Source organism: Mauremys mutica, chromosome 4 (genome assembly GCF_020497125.1).
Source record: "Mauremys mutica isolate MM-2020 ecotype Southern chromosome 4, ASM2049712v1, whole genome shotgun sequence".
Lineage (NCBI taxonomy): Eukaryota > Metazoa > Chordata > Testudines > Geoemydidae > Mauremys > Mauremys mutica.
In genome coordinates, this window is record NC_059075.1 from 138,330,490 (window position 1) to 138,343,847 (window position 13,358).

At 48.4% G+C, this 13,358-nt stretch overlaps 1 protein-coding gene across 2 annotated transcripts in view; it reads left to right on the forward strand.

Moving 5' to 3' along the window:
* The window catches only part of CDK18 (cyclin dependent kinase 18), a 117,956-nt gene that overhangs the window by 40,941 nt on the left and 63,657 nt on the right, over nucleotides 1-13,358 (forward strand). The window contains exon 1 of one of the 2 annotated variants that reach the window (XM_045013954.1): nucleotides 2,325-2,489. The exons of the other annotated variant lie outside the window; for it this stretch is intronic. The gene's annotated coding sequence lies outside the window, so the exon portion shown is untranslated. Of the gene's footprint in view, nucleotides 1-2,324; nucleotides 2,490-13,358 lie in introns of those variants that run through there. 2 annotated transcript variants of the gene reach the window in all.

Here is a 13,358-nt window from a genome sequence, read left to right on the forward strand (position 1 = left end):
AGAGACTAAGGGACTCTCCCAAGGTCACACAGGGAGTCTGTGGCAGAGCTGGGTTTGAACCAAGATCAGCCATGTTCTAGTTTGCTGCCTTAATCACAGGCCATCAGTTCTCACCAGCTGCTTATCTATACACCCCACTTGCCTAACGTACCTCAGACATGAACTGGAAGGACAGCTTCTAAAGATGAGAGCAGAATTCAGCCTCCAAAGCCCGGTCAACTCTTGGTCTGTCGGTCTGTCTGGGAGATGCAACAAGGTCTTAACTTCTCGTTTTAGCTGGAGGGCCCTCTAGAAGACTAGAGAGTCGGGCTGGAAAGTTTCTCAGTTATTGTGGTAAAGATGCTGAATCTTTCACAAAGGTCACATCCCTCCCAAGGTCTTGGTTGGGTGTTAGGTTATAAAGGTATTAAGATGAGCTAACAAAACAGCCTGACTAAAAATCCCTTCCTCTCTCATTTGCTCAGCTTTCACACTCTTGTGATGTCATCATTTCTCCAGTTCTCCAAGGAGTCCTCCAGCAGAAAACAGACAGCCTTGTAATTCTGTATGAAAACAGACAGGACACTCTCCCAGGACAGAACAGTCTCCCAGGACTTCTTCTGGCCTCTTGTTCTCCATGCCCTCTTTCTAAGGGGTGCCATGCCCTGCCAAACAGAGGTGTGTTATTAGCATCCCCATCTTATTCCAACCCTTCCGTCTCCCCCAAATCCTCTTGGATGACGCTGACGTTTTAACCTAACATTACATTCGTTACTGAAATTCTAGTGACAGCCAGTGTTGGAGAGGGGATGGGAATGATATTGCAAGTTATGTGAGAAATTAATTAGTCACAGACAGATGATGTTGATACCTTCTGTAAGCCTGGTTTATTTCCATGGGTGTCTGTTTTTGGAAAGCTGAATATGTTTGGCTAAATATAATACAGCAAATAGTTCCTGGCAAAGATGATCATGCTGCAAACACAGAATCCAATGGAAATGCATTAGGCTGATAAGTAGAAATCTAAAAGGTTTGGGTAACCAGTTCCCCAGCCTTATGTTTTCATGCCACAGGTTTGTTGGTTGTTGGTGTTTTCATGCTGGGAGTCAAATTCATCCCACATGAGCTTGGTGCTGAGATCAGGGAAGTGAGAGTGGGCAACACTGGCTTTATGTGGCGGCTGCTAGGGTCCAGTTCATCTCCTGCATCGTCTGCAGCTTAGAGCAACCTCCAGGGCTTCCCCGGTTTGTGCCCCCTAGGGCACTGGGAATAGCCAGGCTGCTGGCCATATTTCCCTCCCTCAAAGAAATGCTCCTGCCTCTTTGCCAGGAACTCCTGTGAGAAGCAGCATAAAGCCAGCTGTGCTTGCTGGGGTTTCCCCACTATGTTGGAAGAATTCTGCAGGGGGCCCTGCTGAGGGAAAGACGAGCACGACCCAAACTCGGAGGTCGGAGCAGGGCTCACAGTCAGGTTCTGGACAGAATTTTGCAGAGGACTCGCTGTCCCCCTGAGTGGTGGAACTCTGAACTTTGGCACCAGCGGCCCAGATCCTCAGCTGGTGTTAATCAGCATCATTCCACTGAAGTCAATCGAGCCACACTCGTTTCCACCAGCTGGGGAATCTGTTCCATGGGGCAGAGACGGTTCTAAATCCAAACTTCCCAGCCAGCTGCTCTGTCTGCCGTGGGCTGGATCAGACTTCAACTCGATACGCCTTGGGGCACGGAGGGATGGGGAATCCGTGGCTGGATTTTGCTGCTTGGAATGACGACTGAAGGTGCCCAACAGGGAGATGCAGCCCTGATGCTGCTGCAAGGCTTGTTAGTATCTTTGCCAGTGTCCACACTGCCGAGTGGGTGAGTTACCAGTCCACTGGAAATGGCTCCTAGGCTCTAGCCTACACCCCCAACCTGTCCAGCTAGCCTGGGTTGAAAGCACCTCCACCCCAGGGGAGAGGGTTTTGTGTATGGACAGCCCCCTAGTAAGAGCCTGAATAAACTTTGCAGTGAAGACATACCGTGGGTTTGGGTGGGTGGGTGGGAAGGGGGATCAGAGGCCAGGTTTGTTTTCCAAATGAGCAGGAGCAAGTGGCTGCTGCCATCCAGAAGTTGTGCACCCACCTATCCTTGTAAGCCTGGGACAGCTGGTGAAAAGACATCTGAGCCCAAGCCAAGCAGGGCTTGCTACACCCCCAGGATTGGCAGTTGCCCGGCAGGGATGTCAGCTTTGGGGAGGAGCCAGTGTCACACATGAAATACTTCAGCCGTACTGGGAGGATTTCTCTCTCTCTCTCTCTCTCTCTCTCTGTCCCCGCCCTTTGCTCAGTGCCTCTTGCAGCCCCAGCCTCAGGTTGCTGCGGGAAGACTCTTTTCTTACCTTTTCTGGGAGTGAAGTGCGCCAGGCAGACCAGCCCGCCTGGTGCAGGGGAGAGATCGGAGGCGGGAGAGACTTGGGGAAGCAAAAGTGGACTTGATTTGAAAGCAAGAAACAGTCTCCTCTTTCTCCAGCGTGTAAGTACTGACTCTTCCCCTTGTGCGGTTACATTTCACCAACATTGCAATGTAAACAGAGCAAAGGTAGGCAGAGTGGGATTTGCTTTTAAAGGAACAGTTCCCCTTTTATATCCCTCTGGCTTCCCAGCACAGCTTCCTCGGTGGGGCGTATTGATCTCTGGGTCGCATGCTGTACTTTGTGGGAGAGGGCATGAGGGTAGTTGGGGGCTGGGGGTGGGAGATCAGAAACAGGCAGATCAGCCTTATGCCAAATGGAGCAGTAGGATATTCTGGTCTCCTCCTTGGCAGAAGAGATTCCTGTGTGTGTTTTGGTTTTGGTGCGGGGCATTTAGGAAGCCTTGTTCCCCCTCCCCTCCATCACGCCTTTCTCCAAAACCCAGAGGAGTTTGCTCGCAGGGCACGATACTGGCCTGTCTTTGAAGGAAGCCGGCCGGCTGGGAGAGGAGGGGAAAATCTGTTGCCTGCAGTATGAAACTTTGCCAGGCTACTGTTAGGAGGAGATGACACTGAAGTCTCGGTGTGACATCTGTTCACGTGCTCAGGCTGAGGACATTCTCCCTGGATGTGTGCGTTCCCCTCACGCTGCACTTTTTGGGGCTGCCGGTGTCCTTTGCATCTCGCTGTAGCTCTGCCACCTTCCCAGATATGTGGGGAAGTTGCCCCCTAAGTGTTGCTTCCTTCAGCTCCCTCATCATCACCGCCCTCATCGCTGGTGGGGAGAAGTTACCTAGACCAGGTGGTTAATGCCTGCAACCCAAATCCTTGCCATGCCAGGACTAGAATTGGTGCCAGTGATGCTTTAACCAACTGGCCCGTCTCTGTATGCAAACAAACCAGAATGAGCGGTGCCGACGGATTGGCACAATGGTGGCATTAACTCTGAAAGGGAAGAAACATCAGCCTCCAGCCTGAGGCTCCAGCATTGTTTGTGTGTCTGTGAGGGGGTGGGGACGGCACTCTGCACAGGCAGCAGGCAGAGGGTTAATGGAATGGGAGTGGGCTTTGCTAAAGTTGAAGGGTGGTGCGTATGGATGGAGCCCTGGCTGCTGCAGGGTAACCAGTGGTTCTGGTTCCATTAGACTGCTGGGCATTTTCAGTGGCAACATGGTTTGGGCAGAGCGGAAAAACAAACCACAGACTGAATGTGTGATGGCCGCTTTCCATCCTCGGGTGGCTGTGAAAATGGTCCTGAGAGGCCACCAAAAAAACCCAATTAGCTTGAAAACAGTTACCCGCTGCAAACACCAGATATTTAGACTCACTAATCATAACTGGCACTTTTCCCTCTTAGCTCTGTAAGCACGTTTACAAGCTGGGTAAGTAGCATCATCCCCCGAGTACAGGAAAGTGAGGCACATAAGAAGTGACATGCCCAAGGGCTTGCAACAAGTAAGTGGCAGAGCTGGGAACAGATCCCAGCTCTCCTGACTCTCCTGATAGGTCACTCTGCCAACTGACACAGTGAAAGCCTCTTTGGCACTGGTCCTGTCTGCGTGCTGGAGGGTTTTGCCAGTGTGGGTGAGAGGAGTGGTGCCAGCTCACCTGGCCAGTAAGGGAGAAGTACTTTCCAGGGACTGCTGCCCCTTGATGGAGGGTTTTAGAGATTTTGCAGACATGCCTTCACTGACTGACTCAGGTTTGTCTTCTGTGTGAGATGCATAAGCAACTGTAGGCCTGTGTTAGCCTACGCACCCAGGAGTGCCACGTTGCCACTCCTGGCACCCCAGCTCCAACCTCACAGCCCGGTGACAGGTGAGGAGGGAACTGGATGGATCTCTAGACATATTACTTCACACAGAGCCTTTCAGACACTATAGCCAACCCCACAGAGGCGAGTGTGGGGTGGGGCTGCATATGGGAAGGATCAGAGAGTAACAGGATTGACTTGGGCATAGGAGAATGTAGGCACCATATCTGGGAAATTTCCTCAGGGTGAAATCAGTTAGACAGTGGAATAATCTCCCCAGTGAAGGCTGGAAGCCCCCTCATTAGAAAAGAAAGGAAGATCTTGTGGCTAAGGAAGAGTCAAACGATCTGGATTGTATTCTTGGCTCTGCCACAGATTCCCCCTGGGACCTTGGGCCACTCACTTAACATCTGTGCTTCATTGTCTCCATCAGTGAAATGTGACCTTGCATTGCTTCGTGAGGTTTGCTCATTTGGGTCTGCACTGAGCATTGAGATGCTGGCATGGAAGGTGCTTTGGAAGCACAGAGTATTATTTTCAGTGTTGTATTTTTTGTGAAGGCCACTTTCACTAATTGGCCATTCTTTTAGGTCCCTTGAATGGATGCTAACAACAGGTTTTGCTGGATGGAGTGCGTAGTTATTGTGTGTCGTGTTCATACATTATGGGTGACAATAGTGCAGTAAGCATGCACCTGGCTTCTGAGTTGGCTGTTTTAAATTTGGCTAATGTATTCCAGATGTATTTATGATGGTAATGGTTAGAATCTCTCTGAGATGGGGCCATATTGTGTCAGGCACATACCCATAGTGAGAGAGAGTCCTTGCCTGAAGTTGTTTACAGTCTAAATAGACACGAGAAGGATCATCAGCCCTATTTTACAGATGGAGCAACAGAGATGAGGTGACTTGCCCACGGTCACTCAGGGAGACTATGGCAGAGCTGAGAACTAAGCCCCTGAATCCCAGACAATCCTTCCACTTTCTGTGTCACAAGCAGAGCCCTGGCCACCTGCTGAAAACAAAAGTTATAGGTTTATGAGCACATGTGACACTGGGTGGACTGCAATCACTTCACAGACATCATGTTTGCATTAAAGTTTTCAGGCTGCAGTACGTTTCTGAGTCCATTGGTCCTCACTCTGGCCTTCAGGAGATACATGAATCATTCATCACAAACCCTGGAACACACTCCTGGCTTCGTTACACACCTGAAACTTGGGGCAGGTTGTCTGAGAAAATCTCAAAGTGGCCAAATGAACGTTTGAGCTTCCATGGTGCTGTATGTACAATAGCATCCTCACAACCTCCCTTTGAGGAAGGTTGCCATTTCACAGATGGGGAGCCTGAGATATGGAGGCAAAGTGGAATTGATGGTAGAGCAAGAACCCTGGGCACCTGACTCCCAGCCCTGGGCTCAGCCCTCCAGGCCACCCAGAACTCTCACAGGGGTCTGAAATGCAATTTTTCTCTGAGTTATTGGTGCATCAGCTCCACCTCCCTGCCAAAAGTCAGCCCAAACCCTGCAAACTGACATTGCCTTGATTTGCATCCAAGCATCTCTAATGTTTAATAGGCATCTAATTTTAGAGGTTACTTGGCTCCTTTCAGCAAATGGCATCCCGGCGGGGATCTGCCTGCTGAATTTCTCTTCTTATCCCTTCCTGACTAACTCACTGCTGCTGGAAAAGAAACAGAAAACAAAACACCACCTGTTGGTTGCTGTAGGTGCAAAGGCCCGGATTGCAATCTTGCAGGCAGTTAGCTCTGCAGAGACAATCTCTTACCAAATACAGCATCCCGGTCACGCTCTTTCATTTCCAATCAAGGTTCCTTTTAAGGTAGTATTTCCCCTGCAGCCAAACTTGCTCCTCTGCTACCCAGTTGCTTAGCCACTCACAGCCCTCGCCCACCCCGCTGGCCTGCCACCCTGGCTGGAACAGAAGCTGGAGTGAAAATTACTTTCAGGCAGCTGTGAAAAGGGACCAAGTTTTAGACTGTAAGGCAAATCTACACTGATGCCTCCTTGCTGCTGTGGTCTCTGCTGTCTCTTGCTTTTCTCCTCTCTCTCCTTCTGTTGTGCAGCCCAGTCTTGTCGATTTTCTGGTCACAATTTGAGATCAGTATTCTGTTATCTTCTGCATTTTCTAGCCGTTTTTAGAGACCGGCTCAGATGCAGATATGCGAGTGCTCAGCAACCACAATCAGGGCCAGATTGTCTAAAGAACTCAGCTCCCTCTCAGGCACGGAAGCAAGAGCCAGATTTTCAGAAGTGCTCAGCACCCAGCCGCGGCAATTGGGACACTTCTGTGTCCAGGTTTTTAAAAGAACCCAGCACTCAACGCACACCCAATGTGCTGAATTCTCCTGCAAACCTGGCCCCTTGGATAGGTGCCTACGAGGCAGCTGAGCTCTCTTGAAAGTTCTGGACTATGGGCACCGTGCATAATGGTCCACATCTTCTAACACGGGGCTAGTGCTTTTGGCTGCATGATTCCTAGAGAGGAAGGATGGTCCAGCGGGTCAGGCAGTAGCCTAGGACTTGGGTTCAAGTCCCTGCTCCACCGCAGTCTTCCTGTGTTACCTTAAGTACATCACTGAGCCTTTCTGTGCTGGCTCCCTTCTGTACAGTGGGAATGGTGGCACTTCCCTACCTCCCAGGGGTGTTGTGAGGATAAATACGTTTAAAGGACAGTGTGATGTCCAGATGCTATGGAAATGGGGACCTGTGAGGACCTAGAATAGTGAGAGACACTGTTAGGGGCTGGTTTTCAGAGCGTGGGTGCTCAGCGCTTCCTGAACATCAAGCCCCTCTGAAGTATCTCACCAGCAGTTGAGACAGCCCAAATCACGAGTCACTGTGGAGTTTTAAAACACTTAGCTCGCCTCTGCTTAGAGGGACAATGTGGTGGTAGGCGATAGAGTAGCCCTAAGGCAGGGGTTCTCAAACTGGGGGTCCGGACCCCTCAGGGGGTCGCGAGGTTATTACATGGGGGGGGGGGAGGTGTCACAACACAACCTGTCAGCCTCCACCCCAAATCCCGTTTTGTCTCCAGCATTTATAATGGTGTTAAATAGATAAAAAAGTGTTTTTAATTTATAAGGGGGGGTCACACTCAGAGGCCTGCTATGCAAGAGGGGTCACCAGTATAAAAGTTTGATAGCCACTGCCCTAAGGAGTCCAGGCAAGAGAGACACTGACTACTCTCTTCTGAGGGCTTGGCTACACTTACAAATTTGCAGCGCTGCAGCAGGGTGTGAAAACACACCCTCTCCAGCGCTGCAAATTGCGGCGCTGCAAAGCGCCAGTGTGGTCAAAGCCCCAGCGCTGGGAGCGCGGCTCCCAGCGCTGTCCGTTATTCCCCACAGGGAGGTGGAGTACGGACAGCGCTGGGAGAGCTTTCTCCCAGCGCTGGCGCTTTGACTACACTTAGCGCTTCAAAGCGCTGCCGCGGCAGTGCTTTGAAGTGTAAGTGTAGCCACAGCCTGAGACTGTCACACGACTGTCTTTACCTGTTGCTCTGAGTGATATGTTTGTGCATCACTTCCGAATACCCATTTCCCAACCTCCGACACATCCAGGGGGCAGCGAATGTTTTATATGTAGCATCTAATACGAGGAGTGATAATTAGGAAAAAAATAAAACAACCCTGCAGCAGTTTGTACGTATCTTTGCCACCTGCCCTCTTCATAACTGTGCATCTTGCATGGGCTATTTATAGGGCTTCCTGAGCCATCTGGGCTGAGGCAGGGAGGTGCTTGGGACCGAGGCCTGGGTCGCCTGCTTTCAGATGAGCAAAGGTGTCTCTCTTGAACAATTAGCTGGCAGCAAGGGGTGGGAATTGAACTTGCACTCGCCTGCCGTGCACTAACTGTCTGTGCGGACCCTGATGACACATATTCAAAGTTCCTTACTGGTTTTTAATCTACTCCTGTTTCAAAGCGGACTAGAGCAAAGCCTGTTAACAAACCCCTCAGCAGGGTCCACATGGACAGTCAGTGTGCAGCACGCTAGTGAAGGGTAGATTCTCACTCCCGCTTGCAGCAAGCTAAGGCCAGGTCTAGGCTATCAACTTACATCAGTATAACTACAACGCTCAGGGGTGTGAAAAATCCACGCCCCTGAGCTACGCAGCTATACTGACCTAATCCCTGGTGTAGACAGGCTTCTCCCGTCGACATAGCTACCGCCTTTCATGGAGGTGGATTAACTGAAGCTCCGGCATTTTAAGTGTAGATCGGCCCTAAATGTTGGTGTAGAGAAGCCAATATGTAGAGTGGCAGAAAATGAATTGTAAGGCAGCTGCGGGGGAAGGCACATGCTGTGGGGAGAAGCACTATAGAAAAACCCTTTAGACTAGAGCCAGTAGATTGGTTGGATTAGATAACGGGGGTTGTGGTTGATAGAGAGGAAGGATCAATATAGCAATCATGCTCTGAATGCCAACAGCAAGTGTCGTGTTATCACAGCACAAATGAAGTGGCTTAAGGAGCAGTGGTTTTGCCAGAGACTGTTTAATAGCAGCATTACAGCTGCAATCAAATAATTTGGGTCCTGAATCTGCCCTGCCTTTCCAGCTCTGCTATTGGGGAAATGCCTTGTGGTTCAGACTTTCATTTTGCAGAAGCAGCAGGTTGGGTGAGAAGAATCACCACTCTGATTCTAAGAAATGAGGGTCAGCATGGGGTCGCGGATAGTGCAGTGAACTGGGAGCCAGGAGATCTGGACTCTAGTCTAGGTTCTGCCACTGACCAGTCAAGAGACCTTGGGCCTGTCACTTCACCACTCTGCACGTCTTCTTCCTCTTTGTCTGTCTTGCCTAATTTTTTTGTAAGCTCTTTGAAGCAGGGACAATCACTCACTGAGTGCGTTTGCAGTGCCTTGCATAATGGGGCCTTGATCTTGGTTGGGGCATATAGACATTAATGTCATATTAATAACAATATTTTTAAAAATTACAACTCTTTGATGTACTGTTGTCAGCACGGACTGCTGGCCACCTCTGCCCAGCATTTCGGGAACACACAGGATTGCCAAAGCAGGAGTATCACTGCTGTTGATGCACAAAGAAAGAAGTAAACAGGATGAAGTGGTATTAATTTCAAAAATGTGTGTGGAGGGTGAGGGCAGAGATTCTGCATGAGCCACATAAAGAATGGCCTTGCTAATGGAGATACTCAATTAGTAATAATTAGTGAGCACCTTCCAAACATTAACTCTCACAACACCCTTGATCTATGTATTATTATCCTGTTTTACAGATGGGTAAACCAAGGCACAGAGCGGCTAAAAGCTAGTTTGTGCATAGTGACCTATTCCTGTTTCAAAATGAGTCATTGACAGAGCTGGGCACGGAACCCAGGCATCCTGGCTCCCAGCTCCCGATGTGACACTTGTCAGTTTATTATTTCCCTGCTTTTAGAAGAGCAAGCTGGGGTGAGAGTCAAATAAATCAATTAATGAAATTAACCTGGAAAAACAAAGCAGGTGGCTGTTAGTGTCGCTTTAATCCAGCTGTTTTTTTAGCTGCAGGGCAGTGGGTTCCTTTGTGAAACAGAAGATGGTGTTACCAGCAGCAACATCCTTGTATAACTAATGACAGCAGTGGGGTGTTGGGCTCATGGGAGAGGTGGGGATTCTTTCCATTGCTCAGTGATGGGATTTTTTTAGGAGACTAAGGGAATTAGGGCCAGGTTTGTCAAGGAATGTAGGTTCCTAACTCCTATTGAGTTCAGTGGGACTTAGGTGCTTGAATACCTTTAAAAATCTGGCTCTGAGTCTCTTGGATTGAAGATTCAGTTCATGCAGCATGTTTCTGGTCAGGATGTCTTTGGCTGGAGACTAGGCACCCAGCTGGTGCCAAAGGAACACATTGCTCTCTGTTTTTAGGTGGTGTTCTAGGGCATAACATGGGTGGAGTGGTCCAAGGGGGAATTATCTCTGGAAGGGTTAAGGTCAGACTTGGAAATGTTCACAGTCAAATAAGCTCCCATTATAGATTCTCTTCTGCCTGGTAAATGTTCCTCCAGCCACCACATTGAATATTCAGAGCCTGGCTTTCTATTGAAACATGTTTAAATTGGCCGAGGGTCAAGAGTGCATTTTCAGTGCACAGAACATGTGGGAGAAAATTAATTTATTCTGCAAGATGGGGCATCTGGGAAGAAATGCCCAGGTCATGTTCTGTTCTATTCTGTTCTAGCGTTTATACCATGCCCATCACTGTGGTCTCTAAGCATCATCCAGAGGTGCATTAAGTGACATTACTGGCATCAGACATACATAGTTCTCTCTTTCTCCTTTTCATCTCCCCTGGGGCAAGAATAACGTGAGATTTTTTTAAAATTATTTGTCAGTGTCTGCCATGCTATGTTTATTATTGACGGCAACGTTCATCCCGAGCATTGGATGATCTGTCGCTCTCAAGCCCTTGGGTTCTGTGAGTTTAGCATTCTCAGGGAGGTCGTTTAGGGCACTACCACGCTACATCGGCTCATTTTCACACCCCTGAGCGACGTGAGTTACATCGAGTTAAGCGGTAGTGTGGACCAGCCCTTAGCCGTACCTGATTTCCAGGCCTTTCTTTTGGAAGAAAAAAAAAAATCTTGAGGGTACAGCTGCTACAAATGATTTATGGCAATTGTTCTCAAACTGTGATCCACAGACCACGGTTTGTAGATTGCTGCGTGGGTCTGGCTCTCCTTTTTTCCCCTGCTGCTAAATTGTATTAATAGTTAGCTTAAAAGTATCATAATATGTTGTTTTCCATGAGTTACTCTGGCAATTACTGTAGCTGCCACGGGGAAGTTTGTTATCCTGAATGGGAAGGAGGAATGAAGGGGTGTGACCCCCCACTTCTCAGCCTCTTGTCTTCTGTTCAGATGTATTGATGGGACCCGTCACACAGTCAAACCCTGATAACATCCCTTCCACAGTCCCAGAGCCTGAATTTCCTATCACAGCTCTTGTGTGCTGGTAACATCTCTCTGTGGAGTTTGAAACAAACAACTGGAAACTCCTATCAAATCCTTCTAGTTTTGGGGTTGGAGTAAAGTGTGTGTGTTGGGGGCGGGAGGGAGCGGAGAGAGAGAGGAATTTGGTCTCTTTCCCCAGCAGACCTGAGAGCTGCAATTATTGGGTTATTTTTTTAATTGAATTTTTGAATCCAAAAGAATTGAATTTCTGGGCTGATCTTAAACTTTGCAGCCTCAAAACAGATTTAAATATGTGATTCCTGCAAAACAGGGAAAAAAATCCAAAATCCCAGTTTACTTGTGTTATTTATTGTGAATTAAATAATAATTGGAAAAGACATCTCTCCAAAGCTCTCAGCTCTCTGACACACCATTAACAATCACACCAGTATTAAAATGAGCCATTCCAAGATACATTGGTGTATTTCCACCTGAAACGTCAGCCTGAACCCTGCCTTTGTACCATCTAATATGTCATGGATTGCTCAATGGCCCGGTATATGTTGGAAAGTACCATTTGATTAATGGCAGGTGATAGGGAGCTGTGGCGTGGCCAGTGCTGTTGATCTTCATCCAGACAGCTCTCAAAGGGACCAGATTTTCAAAGGTATTTAGGTGCCTAACTTCCACAGATTTCAATGCCAGTTATAGCCTTTCTGAACCTAGTTGCATCTTTAGGCGCCTGAATACTTTAGAAAATCTGGCCCAAAGTGCTTTATTTAAAAATATAGTGGTAGGAATCTCTTCCCATCAATGCAGTGTAACCGCCTAGTGGGAGAAAGCCAGTACTTTTACAAACTGAATAGGAAAGGCAGTGAAGAGTATTGGGGATAATTCTGGCCTCTCTCACCGTGGGGCTGAAGCTTTATCCATGTCAGTAGAAAAGTTGGAGATCCTCAAGTGAAAGGCGCTGTAGAAGGGCTATTATTAAAGGGATCAGCTGGCGAGGCACAGTAACCTTTCCCTGTATAATGTCCTTCGCTCCTCAAGCTGAAAGGGTAAATTCACATACAAAGGAAAAGCAGCAAAGTGTTTTCTAGGGAAGTTTCCACCCACCCTGAGACATTAATGCTCTTTTTGCTACAGAAATCCCCTAGAAGCAACCAACTCAGAATTATCTCAGAATCATTATGTGGTAATTGCATAAATGGCTAATTCCTGTTCCTGACCTCTTAGGAATCTGCCCTACCCTTAGCACAGACAGAATCTTTTGTCTAGTCCCAGCATCAAATGGTTGCTTACGTGGCCTTTCCGATAATTACAGAACCCTCCAAATCCCACAGGCAGAAGGAACATATCTCCACTTATCCGCTATTGTTAAATAAGGGGTCTGGGCCCAGTTCTCAGTTGGTGCAAACTGGTGTAGTTCCACTGAAGTCAGTTGGACTCTCCATTGGAACGACACCCACTTACAACAGCAATGGATCTATTCTAGTCTATTTTTGGTATTATTTGTGTAACAGTAGCACCTAGTGGCACCTAGAGCCCAGCTGAAACTGGGGCTTCACTGTGCTAGGGACCACGCACGACAGGCCCTCCCCCAAAGGTTTTGCAGTTTGAACAGACATGACAGAACAAGGCTAAGAGCAGGGAGGGTCATTATCTCCGTCCTGCAAATGGGAACCGAAGCACAGAGAGATTAAGTGACTTGCTCAAGGTGACACAGGAAGTATATGGCAGAGTGAGAAATTGGACCCAGTCTGTTTTATTCACCTTCTTATATTTTGCCCATCACAGTGGAGTCTGGCCTGCTTTGTTGTCTGCCAGACACTTAGAATGGACGTAGCAAATCAGCTTATTCCCCTGTGCTGTGACTGGACTTCTTTAGACTAGGGGTTCTCAAACTGGGGGTCGGGACCCCTCAGGGGGTCATGAGGTTATTACATGGGGGGTCACGAGCAGTCAACCTCCACCCCAAATCCTGCTTGCCTCCAGCATTTATAATGGTGTTAAATATATTAAAAAGTGTGTTTAATTTATTGGGAGCGGGGTCGCACTCAGAGGTTTGCTGTGTGAAAGTGGTCGCCAGTAAAAACGTTTGAGACCCCCTGCTTTAGATGATATTTTTAGTATTCATGAAAGGTGCCAGTTTGACCACACTGCAGACTGAAGCCCTGTGTTAGTCCAGTCCACGTAACAGGCACCACCTGGGGGGTGACCACGAAACAGCTCTGTAATGTAGCCCTGCCAGTGTTTCCCCAAGC